Source organism: Protopterus annectens, chromosome 3.part0, assembly GCF_019279795.1.
Source record: "Protopterus annectens isolate FY-2018-M chromosome 3.part0, PAN1.0, whole genome shotgun sequence".
Lineage (NCBI taxonomy): Eukaryota > Metazoa > Chordata > Ceratodontiformes > Protopteridae > Protopterus > Protopterus annectens.
Genome location: NC_056731.1, coordinates 96316877 through 96343875, shown reverse-complemented (window position 1 = coordinate 96343875; position 26999 = coordinate 96316877). Strand labels below are relative to the sequence as shown.

The following is a 26999-nucleotide window of genomic DNA, read 5'->3' as shown; positions in this document are numbered from 1 at the left end:
CTTACTAGTGCTTTATTCATTATGACACTGACACTTCGCTCCAGTTCACTTTTAATTGTTATCTTGCAGGTTATACAACGGACAGATGTCGAAATATGTTCATATACAGATTAACGATGGAAAATGGTATGTGCTGCAGTGGGATTCGGAATGGGAATGTCGGTTCGTTAGGTGGATGCTCTAACCAATGCACTATTGCTGTGCTGCTATATTTGCATATATACCCATGACTCCTAGTTCCCCAAACACCCACCCCAACACCTCACTAACACGGCAGTCGTCCATTCTCCATTTGGATTTGCGGTGTATCCACACCACTGCACATTGGCCCCTCCCTACTCCTGTAGACCTATCCCATCAGTTGACTCACTCCATGTATCCTGAGAAATCCCAAACTTTTAGTCCACTAACATTGGTGACATGAGTGACCAACAGGACACTATTCACAATTTTTGGGTTGTCCCACATGGGATACACGTCTTTACTTCAAAATTAGACTCTATACTTCATTACATCCTTGCTCCCGTTAACATGACACTACAATAAATTAATAAGTATGACTATGTGGTAACGCACATGTAACACATGAGAGCTAATTATGTACGAGTTTGGGGTAATTCTTTTACAAATAGATGTTTTAGTAATTGGCATTGCCATAGCAGGCAGATCACAGGAATGATTTCATGTGTGATAAAAGTCCTCACACTTGACTTTTTCAACACAGCACTGACTTTGGACATTGTACACACTTGTGTTTTAGCAGTTTCGTCCCTTCCCTCTTATGCACAACCTATTATTCTATCTACTATCGTGGTTTGTAAGGGCACATTCATGTTATTTATGTCTGCAAATGAAATGAATGGGTTACAGGGAATGCACTTCTACATACAGATGTATGCATGTGTGTCTGCATACATACTTATAACGAACTCGCTGACCTCCACGAGGCGGTCCAATTAGAAAAACCCATCCAGCCTTGACACACCTGGAACCATAATTTCATACCCATAGTTCCCTTCACCTCACCAGAGTTCAACATACACGCATACCATCCATTGTCCAGTTGCTATCGCAGCCATGACACACCTCCACACATTGCCCTCTCACAAGCGTTAGGGGCCCTACACATATGTTGTCCCAACCCATGTATTATCAAGCTCTCCCACCATTTAGTCCTTTAACATATGCCCTTGCTTGTGTAATGGTCGGATGGCCAATCATCCTATCAATTTTTGGGTAGTCCCACCAGGGACTACCCTCTGATTGTAAAGTAGACTTAGCAGATCAACAATGTTACTCCCACTGGTAATATCCTGCCTGTGGTGTGAGTAGCAGTGCTTTGCTCACTCCTGCCCAGCTTGATATGACATACGCTGACAGCACTATATAATACTGGAGTTGCTGTTGATTCCCTTCTCATTCCTCTTGTATACTTTATTGTTACGACATTCATTCTTCATAGCTATAAATATATATATATATATATATATACACACACACACACACACACACATGTATATATATATATATATATATATATATATATATATATATATATGTACGTATCTGTACATGCTTATATACATTTCCTATGCTGGGCACTGCTTACACCCGCGCAAGTGCACTCAGACTTGCTTACTGGTACTTATACATGTTTACTGCTGCTTATTTGTGCTTACACCTGCTTATTAGTGCCTTATTCATTATGACAGTACCACTTTGATTGAATGAAATTTAGTTAAACATCTCATGTGATACTCAAGTTCACATTTATATGTTATTATGTCGGTCTTACAGCAAAACGACATTCATTCCGCATGGAAAATTATATGTGCTATAGTTGGATTCGAACCACGAATGCCTGTTCATTAGGCAGATGCTCTAACCACTATACTATTGACGTTTACGTTGATTCTGCATGTTTTTCTCTATTTGAATGATTTTGATGTATAAGCTACGCTCGGCGGAGGGCAGTGACGCGCAAACACGCTGCACTTTGCTTACACTTTCGATATTGCAGCAATTCAAATTTAAATAGGGACACGGGGAATCTAATTCTGAAAGTGCTAGGGACGAGGCTCAACATTCCACTACGTGCTTGTGTGTTTAATATTTCGATTTTATTTCATTGTTTGTGGACACTCTTGTAGGCTGAGCATACATTTCGGTATCCAAGGACACTGAATTACTGGCTTACTATTAGAGGTGGGCTCTATTAGTAAGCATAGTAGGTTGTGCAACTGTCGGGGCATGTTTACGCCCCCTGCACTCGCACACGTTTCTTGTGCACGTCGAGGGTGCAGCAGCGCACCCTCATAAATATTCATATGGCGCTGCTGCACCATCTGTAATGAGGACCCACGGCGCAAGGCTAAAACCAGCCTTGCGCCAAATTTCATGAATCCCGGGGATAATTTTGTCAAGATAGCACTAAAGTTGTGGACATCTAAGGTATGGAGTATCCTTTCTATCTCAATTTTTGGTTCAGAATTAAAATGGAGAACTGGACAGCTTGGCTTAACTCATTCACTCCAACGGAGCTCAGGAAGTTTGCACTGTAACTTCCAGTGGGCGGAGCCTAAGCCTTTTTACATAATCTAATTATGGCCTCACGTTTCAAACAAATGTTCAGATCTCTGGAACTACAGGGATTATGAAAAAAGTATAAATAGCAAACTCTTCAGCAGAAAATATTTTTACAGTGGTAATAATCTTTAGATTGTAGGACTTGCACCAAATTTTATAAGTCACAGTAAACACAGTAACTATTACATTTGTAATATTTTGTAAACAACTTACAATCCCTAGGCAACCATTCAAGTTGCATACACACTGTCAGCATCATTTTATTCATTTAGCAGAGATCTTTTATATGAAGCTAAGGAGTTCTGTATGTGCTACTTGGTTGTTGAGATATTTAGAAAAATATGAAAATGTATCTATCTAAATTAAGTATCATAAAAACAACAGTTAATATCTATTTACCTGAACTACACAGAAGTCAAATACTAATGCAGTTGGAGTTTGTTATTGTGTAAGCTTTAAGATGAATTCTTTTAAAATCTTGTACATAGTATGGTCTTGGAATTATTGATGCAAATATGAATAAACAATATTTGATGCCTAGAGGCATCAGTAGGAGTTAACTGCAGATGCACCTGGAGGCGTCACTCGGATGTAATAAAGTAAACTCTCTTACCATTTTAGACATAAATGAAGGATTACTTCTCAAAGAAATGGGAAATAGGAAACACACCCTGGGGATCACTTCTGTGTCTCTTCTCGGCAGTGGCACAGTAAAATAACTTTCTTGGGTGGTGTAAGCCAGGGAACCTTGTTTGCTAGGCTTACGTAGGCCCTTGGGCTGATAGCCTAGTACCTAGCTATGAACCTATGAACCTAAGAAACCCTGTCCCTGTGAAAAAGGAAGTATGGCTGGCTCACCATTTCCAACTCAGTTACCCTTCTTACAGAGGACAGAGCAATCAGTAAAAAGTACAGTTGTGTACACTTACCATAAATGTAGATGTTTGAGTGTAATCACTGATGCAGTCACCACACTTGGGTTATTTGCCTGCAGGCAGCCCTCAGTCGGCCCGAATACCAGAGTCTTAGGATTTCTGATCGGATGCTGTTGTTTCTTCCATGATGTCAGGTCGTCAGGGGTATAAAACAGGCAACCGACGCCATTAAATCAGTTTTTCTTGCTCCAAATGTCAGGAGCCCTCAAATAGGAAGCTAGTAAATGGTAGGAAACACCACCAGTAAAAAGTAAATACCAATGCCATTAAGAATGGCCGCAGAGAGGAGAGGTAGAAAGATAGAGAAAACCAGGGGACTGGAGAGAGGGAAACTAGGACTGCAACAGTGAATACACAAACACCTACATTTAATGTAAGTGTACACAACTGTACTATGTTCTTCGTGTTTCACTGTTGCAGTCATCACACTTGGGTTGATTCCCAAAGCTGAGGAAGGGTGGAGGCTGTCAAGAAGTGTTAGGGCTAGATAGCAGGCCTTGTAAGACTGCTGTAGCAAATCCAGCTCTGGATTTAGAAAAAATAGCTAAGTAGTAATGCTTGGTGAAGGTGTGTACAGAACTCCAGGTTGCAGCTTGCAGAATGTCCCTGGTAGGGACTCCCCTGAGAAATGCTGTAGAGGTGGAAGTAGCCCTAGTGGAATGCGATCTGATCCCCAAGTGGGGTTGGTTTCCATGGTGCTTGTAGCAGAAATGGATGCAGTGTGCTATCCATTTGGAAATGGTTTGTTTTGAAATGGCCTTGCCTTCTACCCCTGCAGCAAAGCTGACTAGCAGCTGGTCAAATATTCTGAAAGGTTTAGTCCTGTCAAGGTAGAACCTGAACCGTCTGTGCACGTCCAAGGAGTGCAGGACCCTTTCCCTTTTATTCTGAGGGTTAGGGAAGAAGGTTGGCAAATGGATGGATTGGTTTAGAGCCACAATGGACACCACTTTAGGCATAAAGGATGGATTAGTCCTGAGGGAAACCCTGTCAGCATGGAAAATAATGAAGGGTTCCACAGCCATTAGTGCCTGTAACTCAGACACTCTTCTTGCTGAAGTTATGGCTAAAAGCAAGGCTGTTTTCCAAGAGAGGAATTTTAACTCTGCTGAAGCAGCAGGTTAAAAAGGGGGAAGCATGAGCTTTTCCAGTACAAAGTTAAGGTCCCAGGCAGGGGTGGGTGCTCTCCTCGGGGGCCTTAAGTTGTTAGCCCCTCTCAGGAACTGTTTGATGAGAGGGTTAAAAAATAGAGGTGGCTCAGTATTATAATGAATGGAGATGGCAGAGGCATGAATCTTAATGGAGGAGAAGGACAGGCCTCTGTGGAGTAGCTCTGCTGGGTAATCCAGGATTAGACGTAAGGAGGGCACTACTGTGTCCTTTCCTTGAGACTGATTCCAAGAACAAAATCTTTTCTACTTTTCAGCATAGGATTTCCTAGTACTAGGCCTTCTGGCTTCAATAATGACATCCAGAACTTGTTTGCTGAGAGTTGCTGGTGGTGTATTCAGGAGATAAGCCAGGCTGCAAGGTTTAAGGTTTGCAACTGTGGAAGCAAAATCTGTCCCTCCTGCTGATCCAACAGGGTAGGAGTCTGGTGAATGTGCCAGGGTGGCACTGCTGTCAGACTGCATAAGAATGGGTACCAGTGCTGGCGTGGCCAGTCTGAGGCAATAGGAATTGCCCTTCACCTGTCCTGTTTTATCTTGGGTAGTACTTTTGAGAGGAGGGGCAGAGGGGCTAAGACATAAAATCGAGAGGTTTTCCCATTGGAAGAATAGGGCATCCACCTTACAGGCCCTGCAGTGAGGGTTCCTGATGCAGAATTTGCTCAACTTGTGATTCTCGGGGGAGGCAAAGAGGTCCACCTCCGGTGTCCCCCCACCTCTGGATTAGAAGGATGAAGGTGTTGGGCTCCAGTTTCCACTCATGTGGGTCTAGGAGATTTCTGCTTAGGTCATCTGCCAGTGAATTTTGTTTGCCTGGCAGGAATTGAGCTTGTAGATGCACTTGGTTGCTCAAAGGCTGTGTTCCACAGGGCCATGGCTAACCTGCAGAGTGGGTAAGAACGAGTTCCCCCCTGCTTGTTTATGTACCACATAACTGTGGTGTTGTCCATTTTTATAAGCAGCTGTCCTGGAAGGATTATGTATCTGAAGGCTGTCAGAGCATTCTGTACAGCTAGCATCTCTTTTCGATTGATGTACAGGAGAATTTGGCCTGGGCTCCAGTGGCCCTGAATGCATTTGCATGCTATGTGAGCCCCCATGCATAGTCTGATCCGTCTGTTGTCAGGGTATGGGCAGCAAGGGGTTGAGTGAAAAGCAGTCCCTTGTTGTGATCGCATGCTTCTGCCCACCAAAGGAACTTTGCCCTTAGAAAAGGTATGATTGGAATGACTGTTTCCAGGTCCTGAGAATGTTGGCACCAAAGATATTTTAAGTAAAACTGAAGTTTCCTCATATGCAGTCTTACATACGGAATTAGCAGAATACACGTGGCCATGAACTCCAAGTCTTGCAGTATTTTCCTTGCAGATACCGAGGTTCTAGTGGCCATTTGTTTGAAGTAGTTTGTCAGATAGACCTGTTTTTCTGAAATGATAAATGCCATATGGGAAGTTGTGTCCAAGCTTGCTCCCATGAATACAATCTTCTGACTAGGCAGCAGTTGTGATTTCTTTTCGCTGATGATGTACCCCAATGAAGTGAGAAGGCTTTTTACAAATACCAGGTGCTGAAGTAGCAATTCCTGACTGTCTGCCTGAATTAGGCAATCGTCCAAGTATGGGAAAATTTGAAAATTTCTCTGCCTGCAGTATGCAATGGCTGGAGCCAGGCACTTCGTAAATACTCTGGGCGCAGTACATAAGCCAAAGGGAAGTGCATAGAGCTCGCCCTGAAGCGTAGATATTTTCTGCATGACTCCCTTATGGGGATGCGCAGATAAGCTTCTTTTAAGTCTAGAGTGACTAACCAGTCATCCTTGGCTAACATAGGGAGAAGCTATTGTAGGGTAAGCATCTTGAGTTTTGGTTCTACTAGAAAAGTGTTGAGAACTGATAGATCCAGGATTGGGTGCCAAGAGCCCTCTTTTCTGGGCAACAGGAAAAGTCTGAAGTAGAAACCATGCCCCCTTTGTTCTACTGGAACAGGCTGAATAACTCTGATATTGAGAAGGGAAAGTACTTGCTTTTGAGCCTCTGCCCACTGGTTTGAAGGAAGGTCTGGCAACCCACTTGGGGTTGGCAGTGAATGTAAGTCAAATCTGTATCCCTGGGATATAATGTTTAGGACCCATCAGTCCTGAGTAATGGATATCCAGTTTTTTGCATGAAGGGTGAGTTTTCCTCCTAGGGGCACAAGCAATTGGGCAAGGCTGTGAAGCACAGTTGTGAAGTCATTGTGAGCTTTTTCCATAAGGGGGTGGCTTCCACTACCTGTTTTTGAGGTGGGAGCACTCCACTGTTTAGATCTCTGCGTACTCTGAGACTGTAGTCTGGGTGGCCTGTTTCCTCTGGTTTTGGTTTGAGAAGGCCTGAAAGGGGCTGGAAAAGACCAGTTTTTAGAAGGTCAATGCCTACTGAATCTAGGTGGTTGCACTTGTAAGAATTCTTTAACAGTTTGCATAGATTTAGCTTTTTCTTCCATCTTTTTAAGAACCTCTTCTGCGTTGGTGCCAAACAAACAGTCCTTATTTAAAGGAGCATCTAGTAATTTGAATTTGATCTGGCAATGTTTGTTCCTTCAGTCAAGCATGTCATCTCAGTACAGAGCCAGTGATTGCAGCCCTGCAAGATGCTTCCAGGGCATCAAAAAGTACAGTTTTGTACCTACCATAAATGTAGATGTTCGAAGATCCACATTGCTGCAGTCCTTACACTTGGGTAGTCCGCTGTCCTCGGTCGGCCCGAATATCAAAGTATAAGGCTGACGTCGGTCAAGGCGCATTAGACTGACATCAGGACGTCAGGGTACAAATGCGCATAACCGACGTCATATCCTCAGTCTTTTCTTGCCCCAGATGTCAGAAGACCCTAAAAAGAAAGGTCAAAACCAAAAGACAGCAAACAACCAACCAACCACCCTGCACTAATAATATGTACAATATATACAATATACACAATATGTACAACCCAACCCACACAACCACCTCTAACTACAGAGGGGAAGGTGGGAGGGTAAATTGGACTGCAGCAATGTGGATCTTCGAACATCTACATTTATGGTAGGTACAAAACTGTACTATGTTCTTCATCTCACATTGCTGCAGTCCTTACACTTGGGTAGAATCCCAAAGCAGAGGTAAGGGAGGATGGCAAAACTATAAAGAAGCAGGAGCTGCCAAAATGCCCTGTAAAATAGCAGTGGCAAAACCAGCCCTAGATTTAGAGTAAAGTGGAAGGTGATAATGCTTAGAGAAAGTATGCACTGAACTCCAAGTAGCTGCCTCCAAAATATCTTTAGTTGCCACCCCCCTTAAAAAAGCTGTAGAAGTGGCAGTAGCCCTAGTGGAATGAGGCCTAATCCCAGCTGGAATCTCCTTGCCATGATGGGAATAACAGAAAGCAATGCAAAACCCAGTCCACTTAGAAATAGTTTGTTTTGACACAGGCTTGCCCTGAGAACTCAAAGCAAAAGAAACAAATAACTGCTGAGACTGCCTGAACCCTTTAGTTCTGCTCAAATAATATCGCAACTGCCTGTGTACATCTAAAGTGTGCAAAATCTTTTCCCCTTTATTTTGGGGATTTGCATAAAAAGTAGGCAAATGAATAGTTTGGTTTAAAGCCACACTAGAAACCACTTTAGGCATAAAGGAAGGATTAGTACGCAAAGATACCCTATCCTTATGGAAAATTAAGAAAGGCTCAACCGCCATAAGGGCCTGCAATTCAGAAACCCTTCTTGCAGAGGTAATGGCCAACAACAAAGCAGTCTTCCATGATAAATATTTCAACTCGGTAGTAGCTGCAGGCTCAAAAGGTTGTAGAGTGAGTTTCTCCAACACAAAATTGAGATCCCAAGCAGGAGTAGGAGCTCTACGTGGGGTCTTATATTCTTTGCCCCTCTAAGAAATTGCTTGAACAAAGGATGAGAAAACAATGGTGGGTCACAGTCATAGTGAGCCGAAATTGCTGCAGCATGAACCTTAATAGAAGAGAAGGACAAACCTTTGTCCAGTAACTCAGTAAGATATTGAAGAGCCACACTTAAATTAGGCTCAGAAACATCAAAATCCTTTGCTGCACTCCAAAATAAAAATCTCTTCCATTTATCTGCGTACACTTTCCTTGTACTAGGCCTTCTAGCTTCCAAAATAACATTCAAAACTTGCTGTGGAAGTTGAGACTGTCTATGGTTCAAAACAGAATATGCCAGGCTGTTAGGTGAAGAGAGTGAAGCTTGACATTGAGTAAATGACTGTCCTCCTGAGACAACAGGTGTGGAATCGAAGGCAAAGGCCATGGAGGCTCCCGTACCAGACTTCTCAGTAATGGGTACCAGTGCTGTCGAGGCCAATCTGGAGCTATTAAAATCATCTTTGGCTTGTCCTGTCTGACCTTTAGAAGTACCTTTGGGAGGAGAGGCAGAGGTGGAAAGGCATACACATGAAGATTGCTCCAATTGAAAGAAAGAGCATCCACTTTCCAAGCTGTGGGATGAAACATTTTCGTGCAAAACTTTGGCAGCTGGTGGTTTAGTGGAGAAGCGAACAGATCTATGTCTGGAGTTCCCCATGACACTGTCAATTTCTGAAATACATGAGGATCCAATTTCCACTCGTGGGGATCCATAATTCGTCTGCTCAACACATCTGCTAAGGAGTTCTGTGCTCCCGGCAGAAACCTTGCCTGAAGATTTAGCTGTAAACTGAGAGCAGTCTCCCACAAAATCATTGCTTGCCTGCATAGAGGATAAGAATGTGTTCCCCTTGCTTGTTGATGTACCACATGACAGTTGTGTTGTCTGTTAGAATCAACACCTGCCCTGGAAGAAGTAAATCCTTGAAAGCTATTAATGCAAACTGGACTGCTAACATCTCCTTCAAGTTGATATGTAGATGTTGTAGTCTGGCAGGCCACTTGTCTTGTATCCACTTTCCATTTAGATGAGCTCCCCAAGCTTTGTCTGAGGCATCTGTCGTTAGAATCTGACTCGCCTCTGGCCGGGTCACAGAGAGTCCCTTGTTTAGGTGACATTCCTGAGCCCACCACAAAAATTCCTTTTGAATGCAAGGTATTATCTGAATGACAGTGTCCAGATCCTGGCAGTGCTGTGTCCATACATTTTGAGATACCATTGTAGCTTCCTCATATGCAGTTTGGCATTGGGAAGCACCAGAATACAAGATGCCATGAACCCCAAGGCTTGAAGGACTGTCCTTGCAGTCAGCCTGGACTGATGAGACAATTGATGAAAGTAAAGGGAAAGATTCTTTTGTTTGTCCGGGGTCAAAAGGCCATCTGGGATGCTGTATTCAGTCTTACACCCAGAAAGCACATGTCCTGAGAGGGTACTAGACTGGACTTTATTTCGTTCACAGAATACCCCAGGCATCTTAGCACTACTATCACATATTCCAAATGATGAAGAAGCTCGTCCCTTCCTTGAGCCAGAATCAGGCAATCGTCCAAATAAGGATAGATCTGTATTCCTTTTAGCCTGAAGAAAGCTATCACTGGAGCCAGAACTTTCGTGAACACTCTGGGCGCAGTAGATAAGCCAAAGGGCAATGCAGAGAACTGATAATGAGAAGTCCCAGCCCGAAAACGCAGATACTTCCTGCAACTCAGTCTGATAGGAACATGAAGGTAAGCCTCCTTGAGATCCAAAGTTACCATCCAATGATCTTTGCCCAGCAGAGGTAAAAGCTGTTGTAACGTCAACATTTTGAACTTGGGAATGTCCAGATAAGTGTTGAGGATAGATAAATCCAAAATTGGTCTCCACGTGTTCCCCTTCTTTGGTACTAGGAACAGGCGAGAATAAAATCCTAGGCCCACTTCTGGCATAGGGACCGGCTGTATGGCCCCTATTTGAAGTAACAGAGAAATTTGTTTGTGAGCCTCTATTCTTTGCTGAGGAGGAACGTCTGACATGCCTTTGAAAGGAGGCAAGGTCTGGAAATAAAACCTGTAACCTTGGTGTATGATATCCAATACCCATCTGTCTTGGGTAATTAAACTCCAATTTTCCTTGAAAAGTGCCAACCTTCCTCCCAAAGGTGCTGCCAGACGAGAAGGCTCTGGCAGCTGAAAAGGTAGGTCATTGGGTCTGTTTACGAAAGGACTGACCCCTGCCCTGACCCCTGCCCTCACCCGAAGACTGTGCAGGTGAACTCCCTGTTCTAGGCCTGAAAGAGCCCTGAGCTCTGCCCCTACCACGTCTAGATCTACCCCTAGACTGGGAATCATAAGAAGGATACGTCCACCCCTTGGTAGGCCAATTTCTACTAAACTTCGGAGGCTGAACCTGCAAAAAATCTTTAACAGTCTGCATAGACTTAGCCTTGTCTTCCATTTTCTTTAAGACTGCCTCAACAGGTGAACCAAACAACACATCAGATTGTAAAGGAGCATCTAAAATCCTTGTCTTAACATGGTCAGATAAATTCTGATCCCTCAGCCAGGCGTGCCTGCGAAGAACTGACCCAGTGGCAGCCACCCTAGACGAGGCCTGTACAGCATCAAAACCACATTGCAAAGAATGCTTACCCACCTGTTCAGAAACATGTACTAAATCTTGTAACTCTTTACACTCAATACCTTCCGCCAGAGCATCTACCTTAGCCTTCAATTGAGAAAGTAGATAGTTTTGGTATTTCAACATGTGAAACTGGCAATTCAAAGCCCTCATAGCTAGGGTGGAAGAAGTATAGACTTTCTTTCTCCATCTATCCAAAGCCCTAGCCTCTTTATCTGGAGGAACCGGATTTTTAACAACAGAAGCCTTAACACCCTTAGGCCCCTGACTAACAGTTTCTGGGTCCGCCCTAGGACTCTTAAAAGATACTTATGAGCTTCAGGCACCCTGTAATACCTATCCGGTTTAACAGGAGCAGGAGGCAAAGAATCAGGATTAAGAGAAGCCTCTGCAAACACATCTTCCACAACATCCAGAACAGGAGGTATAGCCAAAGGCCTATGCTGGGGTAAAACAAAATTCCCTAAGCCTTTTCCTGGAATCAGAGAAGTCCTGACCTTCCCACTTAAAATGCTCCCTCATGGAATGAAGAGTCTCTGAAAAAGAAAAATCCTCAGGAGGAGAAGCAGAAGGAGTAGAATCATCCACATCAGAATCAGAATAAGGAGAATACTCCTGCAAGTCTTCAGTCAAGACTCTGAAACATCCGAAGCCTGCTCAAAACTCCCCAACTCAGGTTCCACCCTAGGTCTCTTATCAGGAGGGGGCAAAGAACCTCTAATCAAAGCAATCAAATCTTCTGCCATTTTAAGCATATTCTTCTTGGGCACAGATCCTGAAGAACTAGGAGTGACACCAACTGAAGCTAAACCTGGCCTGCCTCTGGGAGAAGCCTTGGAAACAGAAGGAGAGGGCCTAACCACCCTAGGAAGGGAGGGGAGTACAGTAACCTGAGAAGCCCCTTCAGCCTGACCTGCCTCCTGAGAGGCCACATCCTGCAATAACAAAGTCTCCCCCTGGGACTCCAGAGAAACCTCCGGCGGAACCCCCGGCTCCACCGACACCTCTAAAGAACCGGCGTCCGCACGGACGGCTCTTCTTGCCTGGGCTTAGCTGCTTTGTCCTTGCGCTTCTTGAAGCGGACGCCGGAGCATCCGGCGGCATATTATAATTGCACCGCTTCAAGACTAACCTGGCACAATCTAACCTTCTCTTAATAGTGCGCTTATTGAACCTAGCACAAAAGCGACACCCAACAACGTCGTGCTCAGGCCCTAAACAAGGAATACACAAAGTATGATAATCTCTATGCGGTATCTGTTTCCCACAAGAAATACAGTTATTCACTTTTTCTGACATCCGGTAAACCACTGAGGCAAGAAAAAACTAAAATATTCCCCAACGGGGTACTTAGCCAACTTTGACTCGGTCTGAAACTCCGAATTCGAAAAATTTCAGAACGCCGAACGGCACTTGCAACGCTGCTTCTGCATCGGACCATGCGGCAAAAAAGACTGAGGATATGACGTCGGTCATGCGCATTTGTACCCTGACGTCCTGATGTCAGTCTAATGCGCCTTGACTGACGTCAGCCTTATACTTTGATATTCGGGCCGACCGAGGACAGCGGACTACCCAAGTGTAAGGACTGCAGCAATGTGAGATGAAGAACATCCACACTGCAAAGTATGCTTACTAACTTGGTTTGCAGAATACATTAACTCTTGTAAATCTTTATTTTCTGCACAATCTGGAAGTAACACCATTTTTTGTTTAATTAGTTCCATAATATGTTGCTGGTACTTCAACATGTGAAACTGATAATTCAATGCCCTGATCCCTGATGGCAAGAGTTGCAGAGGTATATACTTTCTTACCCCATCTGTCTAAAGCTTTTGAATCCCTGTCTGAAGGGGTAGGGTTTTTGGCTGTAGTAGCCTTAATACCTTTAGGTCCCTGGGAAATGGTCTCTGGATCCACAGTGGGATTCTTAAAGAGAAATTTGTGAGAATCATGTACTCTGTAGTACCTGTCAGGTTTCCTAGGGGCTGGGGGTAAAGTGTCTGGAATAAGACTGGATTCCATGAAGACATCACCTACAACATCCAGGTCAGGGGGTATAGCTAGAGGCCTGTGCTGAAGTAACTCTAAAAATTCTCTGAGTCTCTTTTTTGGATTGAGGGTAGCCCTGGCATTCCCAGCGGAAATGCTCTCTTAAAGTATGCAAGGTTTCACCAAAAGAAAAATCCTCTGGAGGGGAGGCAGAGGGAATGGATTCCTCTGCGTCTGAATCCTCATAGGTTGATAAGGGCATGTCCTGATGAGCAGAAGGGTTAGAATCATCGGACTCCTGGTCTGTAGAATCAGACTGAAAATTCATTGTCTCTTAGCAGGGGAAGGCTGGCCCCCCTAATTAGGGTAATAAGGTCTATAGCCATTCTAAGCATTTTTTTTGTGGCATGGGAGCTTCAGCATGTGCTTTAGTCGTCGGTTTTCTAGGCATAGTGCATACTCTGAGCCTAAGAAACTCGGTAGTTTTAGCTAAAAACAAAGTCGGTTTAATTCCAACATCGGTAGGTCGGAATGCACCCTCAGAAGCCGATGCCTGCACAGGGGCTCCGGACCCATCCAAGGTAGAGACATCCGCAGGTTCCATAGTTGAAGAAGCATCTGGCAGCATTCCCGACTCTGAATGGGTCTCAGCAGAGGCCTGGAAATCCATAGAAGCGGGCATCAGGGGCTGCAAAGGCGCCTCACTGAGTACCGGCGGACTGGCGACTAGCTTAACGGAAGTGTCGTCGGCACTTTTGGATCTATGTGGTCTGTCTCTGTCTTTATCTTTACGTTTTTTCGGAAGATCGGTAGTTGTATGGCTAATCGAAGCCATTTCGGAATACGGAGAACAAGAGCGAAAGAATTTTGCAACGATAGCCTATGAATGGTTCGGGCGTTAAACAAGGCACAAAACTGACAGCGAGTGACGTCATGGTCTAGGCCTAAACAGGTGACACAGTAAGAATGAAAATTGTGAGATTTGCTTTCCACAGGCAAGACAATTGTTAACTTTTTCTGGCATCGGTTAGAGTAAAAAAAAGGATCCTCTATGGGGTACTTAGCTTTAGAAGACTTCAGGTTTGAAACTCGAAAATTTAAGGTAGCGGCTGACCGGCACTTGCGAACTGCTTCTGCTTCGGGCTCCTCCTCGGCAAGAAAGACTGATGTAACGGTGTCGGCTGCCTGTTTTATACCCCTGACGACCTGATGTCATGGAAGAAACGACAGCATGCAATGCAGAAATCCTAAGACTCTGGTATTCGGGCCGACAGAGGGCTACCTGCAGGCAGATAACCCAAGTGTGACGACTGCAACAGTGAAACACGAAGAACATCTGTTTTCTACATTAAGAACCTCAAGTCATTCAGGTTAGCTGATTCAAATGGAGCAAGTTTTAGTTTCTCTAACACAAACTTAAGATTCCAAAGAAGGGCCACTGTTTTTTTTTTTTTTTCCTTGGAGCCCTCTGATGCAAAACCCCCTTCAAAAACAGTTTTGTATGAAAAATGCAGAGAGAAGGATCCATGGCCCGACATGCTGAAATAAATGACAAATAAACCTTGATGGACAAGTAAGAAAGGCCATAAGACAGTAACTCACACAAATACTATAAAACCAGGGAATAACCAGCCCGAAATAGGCTCTGGTTATGTTGTTAGCTCCAGTTAGAAAACCTTTTCCATTTGCTATGATTTTCTAGTATTAGGCTTTTTTTTCCATTTGCTATGATTTTCTAGTATTAGGCTTTTTTGTCTCCATTAGTACCTCCTGCACATCCTCAGTAAACAGGAACCTAAAGGGAAATAAGACCCCATCATGCAGGCAGTCAATTGAAGTTGATTGGGATCAGGGTGCATCTACCACCCTTGATCTTGTGTGACTAGATCCAGACTATGAGAAAGTTTGTGGTAATTGCTACTGGTTATTTCCAAAAGAAGGTAATAAGTACAGTTGCGTACACTTACCATAAATGTAGATGTTTGACTGTATTCACTGCTGCAGTCCTAACTACTGGGTTGTCCATGCTGTGGTAGCCCTGTCGGTCCGAATACCAGAGTCAAGGTTTTGTGCATCGGCTGCTGTTGCTTTCTGGGTGACGTCAGGTCGTCCGAGCTATAAAGGAGAGCAGGCGATGCCATTACCTCAGTTTTTAACCAACCAAATAAGTCCAGTTTTAATAATTATTAGTAGTCCTGGGGTCAGAGATCCCCACAGAAATATGTGTCTCTCTCAGGATTGCAGATATCAGGGGGAAGGAGTGAGGGAAAGCATCACTGCAACAGTGAATACACTCGAACATCTACATTTATGGTAAGTGTACACAACTGTACTATGTTCTTCGTGTTTCACTGCTGCAGTCCTAACCATTGGGAAGATTCCCAAAGCTGAGGAGAAGGGTGGAAGGTTAATAGAAACTTAAGATTGGGTGAGCATGCCCTGCAGAATTGCATAGGCAAACCCAGCCTTAGCTTTTGAGAATAGATTCAGATGGTAATGTTTGGTGAAGGTGTGGACTGAAGTCCATGTGGCAGCTTCCAGGATGTCCTTGGTGGGTACCCCTCTAAGGAATGCTGTGGAAGTAGAGGTTGCCTTAGTGGAATGGGTTCTGATGGTCCTAGTGGGTGGTTTTCCATGCAAGGAGTAGCAAAATTGGATGCAGTGTGCTATCCATTTGGAAACGGTCTGTTTGGATATTGGTTTCCCCTGTGCCCCTGTTTTAAAGCTGTTCAAGAGCTGGTCAATTTTCCTGTATGTCTTTGTACGATCCAGATAAAATCTGAGTTGCCTGTGCACATCCAAAGAATGCAGCATCTTTTCCCCCTTGTTCTGAGGGTTAGGGAAGAAGGTGGGCAGGTGGCTGACTTGGTTGAGGGTAACATCTGAAATCACCTTTGGCATGAAGGAGGGATTGGTTCTCAGGGAGACCCTGTCTGCATGGAAGATGATAAATGGCTCAATGGCCATTAAAGCTTGAAGCTCTGACACTCTCCTGGCTGAAGTAATAGCCAGGAGAAAGGCAGTCTTCCAAGAGAGGTACTTTAATTCTGAGGATGCTGCAGGCTCGAAGGGAGGCAGAGCAAGCTATTCTAAAACATAGTTCAGGTCCCAGGGTGGGGTGGGCTGTCTTCTGGGATAGTAGAGGCTCCGTCCACGATAAAAAGGATATCCAACAAGTCGCGAAGACTAAAACACACAGAGTTTATTCACAAGATAAACGTAAAGCGCTTTTCGTCGCTCACAGTGTGAGCAACTTCTTCAGACAATTAACACTTGATCTAATTAGTAATTTATACCCTCATCACTAAACCCACATGGTTTATACATCAATTACGGGTTAAAGTGATGGAGTTACAGAAACAGGTAAAGCAGCTAATAGTGTACATTTAAAAGTATATATAAAAATCTATACATACTTATAAATAAATGTTTTACTAAAGAAACATATATTTATTTCTAAAACCAACACTAAGTCAACTCGCAAATAACCCTAAAAGGTATATATATATATATATATATATATATATATATATATATATGTATAAAAAAGGAAGCCTTAAAAAGTATATATGTATATTAAAAAATATATATATGTAAATATGTATGTTGCAGTACAGTTAGACAAAAACCACAGTTGTCAATAATGGCAAGCAATCTACTAGAGCTTTATACTAAAGTATGCTCTTTCAAAAAGTAATTCTATTCATACCATTCAAATAACAAAAATTCAGCAAATATATTTCAAAATGTGAAACCTATTAGATGAATATTCGCTGCGATAATATAGTTTCCTTCTTTGTATATATTTAATGTGTGTATTACATTAGAAAAAGCTTGGACAACGCTTCACAAAAATCATCAAACAGTACACAATTGTGTATGTAAACAGTTCTGACTAGTTAACCTTGTTTTACTAAATATATTTTGGAAAGTTTTAAAATATGTATAAAGATGTTTTTATGTAAAAGTGTAAATATATATTAAATTATCAAATTAATAAATAAATTAGTAAAATAATTATTAGATTTGTTTTACATATAAACTTCTCAAAATATAAGTGTAACAGGGTAGAATATAAGACAGGTCCGTGTAATACAAATAAAGTAGCCTTTCTATAATGTGTGTTAAGCCACTACACAAAAATGGGGTATGTATATCATACTTATTACACAAAAAGATGGAAGAAAAGAAAGGAAAGAAAGTTGTTTAAGGTTAGAAGTAGAATTAATGATTTGTTACAATATTAAGTAAATAAGGCTATGACATAGATAAAACTGTTAATTTATTATTTCCTATTCAAGCTCCTTAGTTTTAATAAACAACTGATATTACAATGGTCATTTAGTCCTGGGTAGACGAATGCATTAGTACGCCATTGCCAAGTCAATTCTCGTTCTTCTAAAAGCAAATTGTAAGGTCCACCCCTAATATTGGTCTGAATCTGGTCTAATGCCATAAATTTAAAGTTGTGGCCTGGATTGGCTAAAATGTGTTTGACTAAGGCATTTTCTACTTTTTGGTTTTGTATAGCATATGTGTGTTCATAAACTCTTTCTTTGAAGTGCCTCTCAGTCTTTCCTATATAGAAAGCTGGGCATAGTGTACATGAAGCCACATACACTATAAGTTTAGAGTGACAATTTAGTTTATGTTTAACTTTGTATTTATTGTTATTGATAATTATATGTTCTCCACTACACATATGCTTGCACATATTGCAACTTTCACAGATTGTCATACCTTTCTTCCTACTAAAATTGTTCATATTATTGCCTTCTAAAATGTTTTTCATATTGTTACCTCTTCTATATACAATCCTAGGAAGTTCAACTAGTTTATTAGAAATACTCCTATCTTGTTGAATCAAACTCCAATTTTTGAATAGTAATTTTTTTAATAATGTCACTATCCAAATTATATGTAGTTATAAAACTGAGTTTAAAAACACTGTTAGGTTCTGTTACTTTTTCTAAAGTTTCTACTTCCTCTAATAGGTTGTCCTGGTTTTCCCCAATGTCTAAGTCTACTCCTCTATCAACAGGCTGGTTGAGAATAGGAAGTATAGTGCCATTAGTTCTTTTAAATCTCACTTCCTGGACTATCTTGTCTACAAAGTCACTAGGATATCCTCTCTCACAGAAAAAGGTTGTAAGTAAATCGCATTCAAGCTCAAAGTCACTGGTATAGGTAGTCATACGAGCTGCTCGAATTAGCTGGCCTTTCACAAAAGCTTTCTTTTGGGAGGTCGGGTGAAGGCTAGTATGGTACGAGTTGCAGAAAGTTGCTTTCCTATGTATCTTAGAGAAGTATTGGTTATTAACATGGTCTTTAGATAAGTTCACATCCAAATAATCAATAGATTGTTTTTGAAAATTGGATGTGAATTTAAAGAACTCTGTAGTGTTATTAAGATAATGTAAAAGTTTTTCTGCTTTACTATTGTCTCCTCCAAATAGAATAAAGATGTCATCAAGGAAACGGGTATAGTACTTAATAAAGGGTGCCCATTCAATATTCCTAAATATATATTGATCTTCCCAAAAAGCCATAACTGTATTCGCTAAACTGGCCCCACAGGGTGATCCCATTGCAACCCCACATTTTTGCAAGTATAACTTATTATTAAATGTAAAAAAGTTGTTTGTCAAGATTATGTCAAGTAATGTTGTTACTGCAAAAATTTCGTTAGCTGGGGCTCCTTTTTTGATTAAAAATAGGTTTACCCATTCTATGGCTTCCAAATGAGGAATTGACGTGTATAAGTCAATAACGTCAATAGTGACGAAATTTTGATCTTCTCTGTATACAATGTTGTCAAAATTCTTCAGAAAAGACCATGAATCTTTGCATACTTGAACTTCAGTCGCTAAATATTTTTTCAGAATGTTATCTACTAGTTTAGCTGATCCATATGTAATAGAATTTTGTCCGTCTATTAATGGTCTAAACGGGGGGTCTAAGATGTTTTTGTGTATTTTTGGTGTTGCAAAATTAATAGTAGAGGCTCCTCTAAGGAACTGTTTGATAAGAGGGTGGTAGAAAAATGGCTGCTCTGTATCAAAGTGTGCCGAGATGGCAGAGGCATGGATTATTACTGGAGGAGATGGAGAAACCCTTATTAAAAAGCTCAGCAAAATAATCTTGAATAAGAGGAATGGAAGGTAGATGTATGTCTGCCCCCTTGGACTGGCTCCAGGAGCAGAATCTTTTCCATTTTCCAGCGCAAGATTTTCTGGTGCTGGGCCTTCTGGCTTCTATAATGAAGCCAGGGACTTGCTTGCTTAGCATAGATTCCTTGTTGGTTATGGTAGAATAAGCCATGCTGAAAGCTTGAGTGTCTGAAGGTCTGGGTGCAGCACTGTTCCACCCCCCCCCCCGGGATAGCAGGTGAGGTATCAGAGGTAGCTGCCAGGTGGGCTGGTGAGATATGCTGTGCAACAGTGGATATCAATGCTGTCTGGGGCAATGAGTATTACTTTTGGTTTTTGCTCCTTTATCTTGATTAATACTTTTTGAATGAGAGGAAGAGGTGGGAATGCATACACAAAGAGGGTATTCCAAGAGAAGGTCAGGGCATCGACCTTCCAGACCAGGAGATGGTACTCCCTGGTGCAGAATTTCTGTACTTGGTGATTTAAATGAGAGGCAAAGAGGTGCACCTGAGGGGTCTCCCATGTGTGGGTTATTTGCAGAAAAATGTCTCTGTAGATCTGCCATTCATGTGGGTCCAGCAGGTTTCTGTTTAGGTGGTCTGCTAGGGTGTTATTGATGCCCGGTAGGTATTGGGCTATAAGATGTAGTCTCATGGATGTGGCTGCTAGCCACAGGTTCATGGCTAGTCTACAAAGGGGGGATAGATTGAGTCCCTCCCTGTTTTGTTAATGTACCACATGATTGTGGCATTGTCTGTTTTTATGCGAAGAACCCCTGGTCTAAGGTAGGGTTTGAAGAATGCCAGAGAATTTTGTACTGCTATAATTTTCTTTTGGTTGAATGTGCAAGGGTAGTATTTGTGCGTTCCAGAAACCATGGGTGCATCTGCCTTCGAGGTGGGTGCCCCAGGCTATGTCTGAAGCATCTGTAGTTATGGTCTGGTCTGATGGATTGAGAGAGAATGGAAGTCCCTTGTTCAGGGCACAGGCTTGTGCCCACCAGAGGAACTTGGATATTATGCAAGGGATCACAAGCATGGAGGTGTCCAGAGGTTCTGAGTATTGACACCATAGATTCTTTAGGTACCAATGAATTTTCCTCATGTGCAGTCTGGCCAGAGGTACCAGGAGGATGCATGAGGCTATGTACCCTAGAGCTTGCAGGAATTTCCTGGCAGAAAGCTGGGTTTGGGAAGCCAGAGTAGTGAAGTATTTTGGTAGGAAACTTTGCTTTTCTGGGGACAGAAAGGTCATTTGCTATTTTGTGTCCAGTAAGGCTCCCAGAAGTATGATTTTCCTGGTAAATATCAATTTTGATTTCCTTTCATTGATAGTGAACCCCAGAGAGGTGAGTAGGGTTTTTACACATGAGAGGTGCTGCAGGAGCAGTTCTTTGCAGTCTGCCTGGATGAGACAGTCATTCAGGTAAGGGTAAATCTGTACATTGTTTTGCCTGCAAAAGGCAATGGCAGGAGCTAGACATTTGGTGAATACCCTGGGAGCAGTAGATAAGCCAAAGGGCAAAGCAGAGAACTGAAAGTGTAGTGATCCTGCTCTGAAGTGCAGGAATTTTCTGCACGATTCCCTTATTGGGATGTGCAGGTAAGCATCCTTTAGATCGAAGGTGACCATCCAAGCCTTGTTTGGCAGCATTGGTAGAAGCTGTTGTAAGGTAAGCATTTTGAATTTTGGGATTACCAGGCAGGTAATGAGAAAGGATAGGTCCAGGATAGGATGCCAAGTCCCCTCTTTCCTGGGAACAAGGAATAGTCTGGAATAGAATCCGAATCCTTTTGCAACTTATTCTTGAGTTACAGGTTCTACTGCCCCTAGGGATATTAGGTTTGGCACTTTTTTTTAGTGCTTCTGCCCACTGGTTTGGAGGTAGGTCTGGGTACCCTCTTGGAGGTGGTAGTTCTTGGAAATTGAATTTGTACCCCTGAGCAATGATTTTTAAGACCCACTGATCTTTTGTTATAGAGTTCCAATTTTCTCTGCATAGAGATAAGCTTCCTCCTAGTTTTTGGTGTGGTGGAAGCAGGCAGAGAATAGAAAGGTAGTCACTGAGAGTTTTTTCTGTACATGGTTGCTTTTGAACTCCCTGCTCTAGTGTTTGGGGGGGGGGGGGCACTGTTTAGTTCTTTGCTGGCCCTGAGTTTGAGTCCTGGTGGGTCTGTCCCTACGGGTTTTGCCTTGTGCCTGCCTGTTTGGTGCAGGAAAGAAGCAGTGTTTAGAGGGAAAATTTATGCTGAACCTAGGAGGTTGTACTTGACGAAAATCTTTAACAGTCTGTTGCTTTGTCTTCTATCTTTTTAAGTACCTCTTCAGTTTTGTGTCCGAACAAGCAGTCTTTGTCAAGAAGTGCATCCAGGATTTTAGCTTTGACATGATCAGGAAGAGGTTGTTCCTTCAGCCATGCATGTCTTCTGATAACAGAGCCCGTCACTGCTGCCCTGTTAGAAGCTTCTAGGCCATCAAATCCACAATGCAAGAAGTGCTTTGCCATCTGAGATGAAGAGTGCAGTAATTCTGCTATCTCTATTGTTGGCAAAATCTGGTAAAGCAGACATTTTCTGTTTCAAAAGTTCCAAAGTGTGCTGTTGATATTTTAACATATGGAACTGACAGTTGAGAGCCCTTATAAAGTTGAAGAGGTATATACTTTTTTACCCCATCTGTCCAGGGCCCTAGATTCTTTCTGTGAGGGAGTAGGATTCTTTGCAGAGGTAGCCAATACTTCCTTAGGTCCCTGAGTAATCACCTCTGGATCTGCTACAGAATTTCTGTAGAGGAATTTATGTGAATCAAGTACCCTGTAGTACCTGTCAGGTTTTCTGGGGGCAGGTGGAAGGGAGTCAGGGGTAAGGGTGGACTCTTGGTAAACATCATCTACCACCTCAGAGATGGGAGGGATGGCCAGAGGCCTGTGCTGGGGTAGGTCCAGAACCTCTCTTAGTCTTTTCTTGGATTGAAGGAAATCCGTTGATTCCCATTGGAAGTGTTCCCTGAGGGTGTGGAGGGTTTCCCCAAAGGAAAAGGCCTCCAGAGGTGATGCAGAAGAAATAAATTCTTCTGCATTTGAGTCTTCATAGGCAGCAAGAGGATTTTCCTCTTCAAAAATAGAGGAGTCAGATCCTTCCGAGTCTAAATCTGAATGGATGTCTGGAGACGGTTCCCTTCTCCTTTTGGCTGGAGTGGCCTGATTACCCCGAATGAAAGTGATGAGATCCTCCGCCATTTTAAGCATTCTATTTTGAGAAGAGGGAGGAGTAGTGGAATGGAGACTTTTTGCTGTTTTCTTTGGAGTAGCTCTAAGTCTGGCCTGAACAGTATCCCTCGGTACTGTCGGTGTGTTAGTTGGAAGTGAGGGTGAAGGCCTTGAAGTGAAATCCGAAGTGCGAGCGGTATCCTGCTTAGCAGCTCTGGACCCAACCGAGGCACAGACAGCCTAATACTCCTTAGACAATGCAGACATCTGCGGTATACAGGACTTGGAAAGGGTCTCCGTAGAGGCCAGAGAAGTAATCGAGTCGGGCATTAGGGGCTGCGAATGTGCCTCACTGAATTCCGAAGAACTGAAGACCCATTTAGCAGTTGTGTTGTTGGAAGGCTTGGACTTATGTGGTCTGTCTCTATCCTTATTTTTACATTTTTTCGAAGATCTGTGTTTTGCTGACAGACGGATGCCATATCGGTAATTGGAGACAGAAGACAAAATGACTGGCTACATAGTTCTAGCGTTAAAGAGGGCACAGAACCAACAGTGGGTAAGTCATGATCTGTGCCTAAGCAAGTGACGCAGAAAGAATGGAAGTCTCGGTGTGGTGTTTGCTTTCCACAGGCGAGACAGTTATTGACTTTTCGGACACAGGTTAGTGCAAGAAAAAGGAAGGATCTCCAATGGGGTACTTAGCTTTAGACGTTTTCAGCTGAAGTTCGAAATCTGGAAAAAGCCGACAGGCACTGTTGTGAATTGCTTCTGCTATGGGCTCCAGGGCAAGAAAGACTGAGGTAATGATATCGCCTGCTCTCCTTTATAGCTCGGATGACCTGACATCACCCAGCAAGTGACAGCAGCTTACGCACAATACCTTCACTCTGGTATATGGACCAACTGAGGGCTATCACAGCATGGATTACCCAATGGTTAGGACTGCAGCAGTGAAACACGAAGGACATCCACTGTTGTCTGGGCCAGAAGGGAGTCACCACAATGATCCTGGGAGATTACCTCTGAATTTCAGAAGTACACAATCAGTGGAAAGGCATACAGGAACATTCCTGTCAAAGGAAAAGGGAAAAGGAATCCTTCTTCCAGACCTTGTTGCATGGAATCCTGGAGCAAAAACTTGCCAGCTGAATGTTCAGAGAGGAGGCAAATAGGTCTACATTAGGATCTCCACACTGATATATCAAATGTTGGAAGACCCCTATGATCTAGTTTCCATTTACTACGGTCTGCCATTGTCCTGCTCAGCCTGTCTGCCACACAATTTTGTGAAGCTATATCCTAAGCCAACATGGCTAGTCTGCAAAAGGGGTATGACCCGGTTCCTCCTTGTTTACTAATGTAACACATATAGTGGATATAAAAAATGTACACACCCCTGTTAAAATGTTAGGCTTTTGTGATATAAAAAATGAGACCACAATAAATCATTTCAGAACTTTTCCCACCTTTAATGTGACCTATAACCTGTACAATTCAATTGAAAACAAATCTGTTAGGGGAAAAAATATAAAAAATAAAAAACGTACAATAAGCTGGTTGCATAAGTGTGAATACTCCTGTTGAAGCACCTTCTGATTTAATTACAGCATTCAGTCTTCTTGGGTATATACCCGCCATCAATTGAAGAGACTCTGATTTACCCCCAATAATGTTCAGCTGTCCTAGTAGGAGTTTCCTGACATTTACTCAGTTGCCTACTACAGCAAAAGGCATGGTTCACAGAGAAATTACAAAGCATCAAAGGGATCTCATTGTTGAAAGGTATCAATCAAAAGAAGTATATAAAAAAATTTCCACAGTATTGGCTATACCATGGAACACAGTGAAGACAGTCATCAAAAAGTGAAGAAAATATGGCACAACAGTGACGTTGAAAATAACTGGACCTCCCTCCAAAATTGATGAAAAGACAAGATGGAGACTGGTCAGGGAGGCTGCCATGAGACCTACAGCAACACTGAAGGAGCTGCAGGAATTTCTGGCAAGTACTGGTTGTGTACTACATGTGACAACAATCTCCCGTATTCTCCACAAGTCTGGACTATGGGATAGGGTTGCAAGATGGAAGCCCTTTCTAACACAGAAAAACACCCAAGCCCGGATAAAATTTGCAAAACAATACATCAAGTCTCCCAAAAGCATGTGGGAAAATGTGTCATGGTCTGATGAGACCAAAGTTGAACTTTTTGGCCACAATTCCAAAAAGTACGTTTGGCGCAAATACAACACTTTGCATCACCAAAAGAACACCATCCCAATGGCGAAGCATGGTGGTGGCAGTATTGTGCTTTGCAGTTGCTTTTCTTTAGCTGGAACTGGGGATTTAGTTAAGGTGGATGAAATTATTAACAGTTCCAAATACCAGTCACTTTTGGCCCAAAACTTTCAGGCGTCTGCTAGAAAGATGACGATGAAGAGGAATTTCACCTTTCAACACGACAATGACCCCAAGCATACATCCAAATCAACAAAAGAATGGCTTCACCAGAAGAAAATTAAAGTTTTGGAATGGCCCAGCCAGAGCCCAGACCTAAATCCAATAGAACATCTGTGAACTGACATGAAGAGGGCTGTGCACAAGAGATGCCCTTGCAATCAACAGATTTGCAGTGCTTTTGCAAGGAAGAGTGGGCAAATATTGCCAAGTCAAGATGTGCCATGCTGACAGACTCCTATCCAAGAAGACTGAATGCTGTAATTAAATCAAAAGGTGATTCAACAAAGTATTAGTTTAAGGGTGTGCGCACTTATGCAACCTGCTTATTGTACATTTTTTATATTTTCCCCTAACTGATTTGTTTGTTATTCAATTGAATTGTACAGGTTATAGGTCACATTAAAGTTGGGAAAAGTTTTGAAATGATTTGTTGTGGTCTCATTTTTTTAAATCACAAAAACCTGGCATTTTAACAGGGGTGTGTACACTTTTTACATCCACTGTTACTGTGGTATTGTCTGTAACAACTTGAAGTAGCCCTGTGGACCAAAGATGATTCAGAGTTGAGTGCCTTGATCAGGGTAAGCATGTCTTAACTTTCTGTGTTTGCATCTGTCACTGCTGTCCCATACATCTTGCACTTTTCTCTCGACTGTATCTACTCCCCCAAGTCTGAGGCTTCTGTGGTAACTGATTGCTTTGGATCAGAGACGGAGAAGGGGAGACCTGGATTTTAGGACATTTTCTGACTCCACCAAAAGATTTCTCTTCTGACAAACACCAGCAATGGAAAAAAGAGGTAGCCTTCCTTCTTTCACCAGAAATTATTTTATAAGGATCAACATGCAGAATTAAACCCTGAGCAAGACCCAGTAAATTACTCCTGTCCAAGGAACTATGAGGAGTGGATACATGCTTAGTTTTCTACTTCTTTTTGATAGGAAAAATAGGGCCAAAAAAGTGTTACTAAAGGCAGTAGCAGCAGCTTCCCCAGGGATGGGCACAACATTCTGATAAAATAGGGGAAGCATTCCCTGTTCCCTCTCCCAGGAATGACAAGAATGGCTTCTCCCTTGCCCACTGAGGGGACCATAACAGCAGAGGAAGTGGCTATTCCCTGCTCAGCAGTGGATGTAGGTGTTACATAAGAGGGATCTAGGGTAAAAGATGAGTGATATGAGGTACAACTAATGTCCACAGCAGTCACCCACCTATGGCTGAGGCACACTGCTAGTCTGCTGTGGTGGCAAAGGCTTCTTGCTTATGTTTTTCTTTTTGGGGGTGGAAAAAAGACTTGACTGTGGGCCTGACCATTTGTTCCATGGTCAAGCTGAAAATGATGTTTCTTTCCCTGAAAAATTAGCAGCAGAATCTGATAAAAATGTAATCTTTAAAAGTACTTTTTTTTCAAAGAAAAACAATAAAAAGCACTACAAAACACTTTACATAGCCCCAAAAGTAACAAATTTTCCCCAGAAAAATTATTATTTTTAAATACCTTAAACAACTTTTAAACCGACAGGAAAAAAAAGAGCACACTTGTTTAAAAGTAAAATACAGTCTTGTGACAGTCTGTTAATGTCAGACTTCTAGCTTTAAAATAATTTTTTTGAACAGAAAAGTGTTATCAAACTTTTTTTTTAAAAAAAGGAACCCCCCCCCCCCACAAAGGGAACTTGTCTGCTTAGCAAAGAAATACCACAAACCACCCATCAATCCTTGAAAGTCTCAGAGGTGCATACTCTTTGGTGGTAGGAAAGCTATGAAAGGCTTGGTGCCCAAACATGTATTTTTAATTGGCTCAGATCGAGCTGACTAATGATTTGGGCATACAGCAGGTGCCCTGAAGCTCTGGACCTGGCCGGCTGTAATATCCTTAAAGGATATAACCCATACACCTTAGGCTACATCTCGGGTTCTCTTTATCCAGTTTATTCTCTGAACCAACCACAGATACCT

The 26999-nt window shown here is 42.5% G+C and overlaps 1 protein-coding gene across 1 annotated transcript in view; it reads right to left on the bottom strand.

Moving 5' to 3' along the window:
• Window positions 1–26999, bottom strand: part of PITRM1 (pitrilysin metallopeptidase 1) — a 1418909-nt gene that overhangs the window by 629147 nt on the left and 762763 nt on the right. The gene's annotated exons all lie outside the window — the stretch shown is intronic.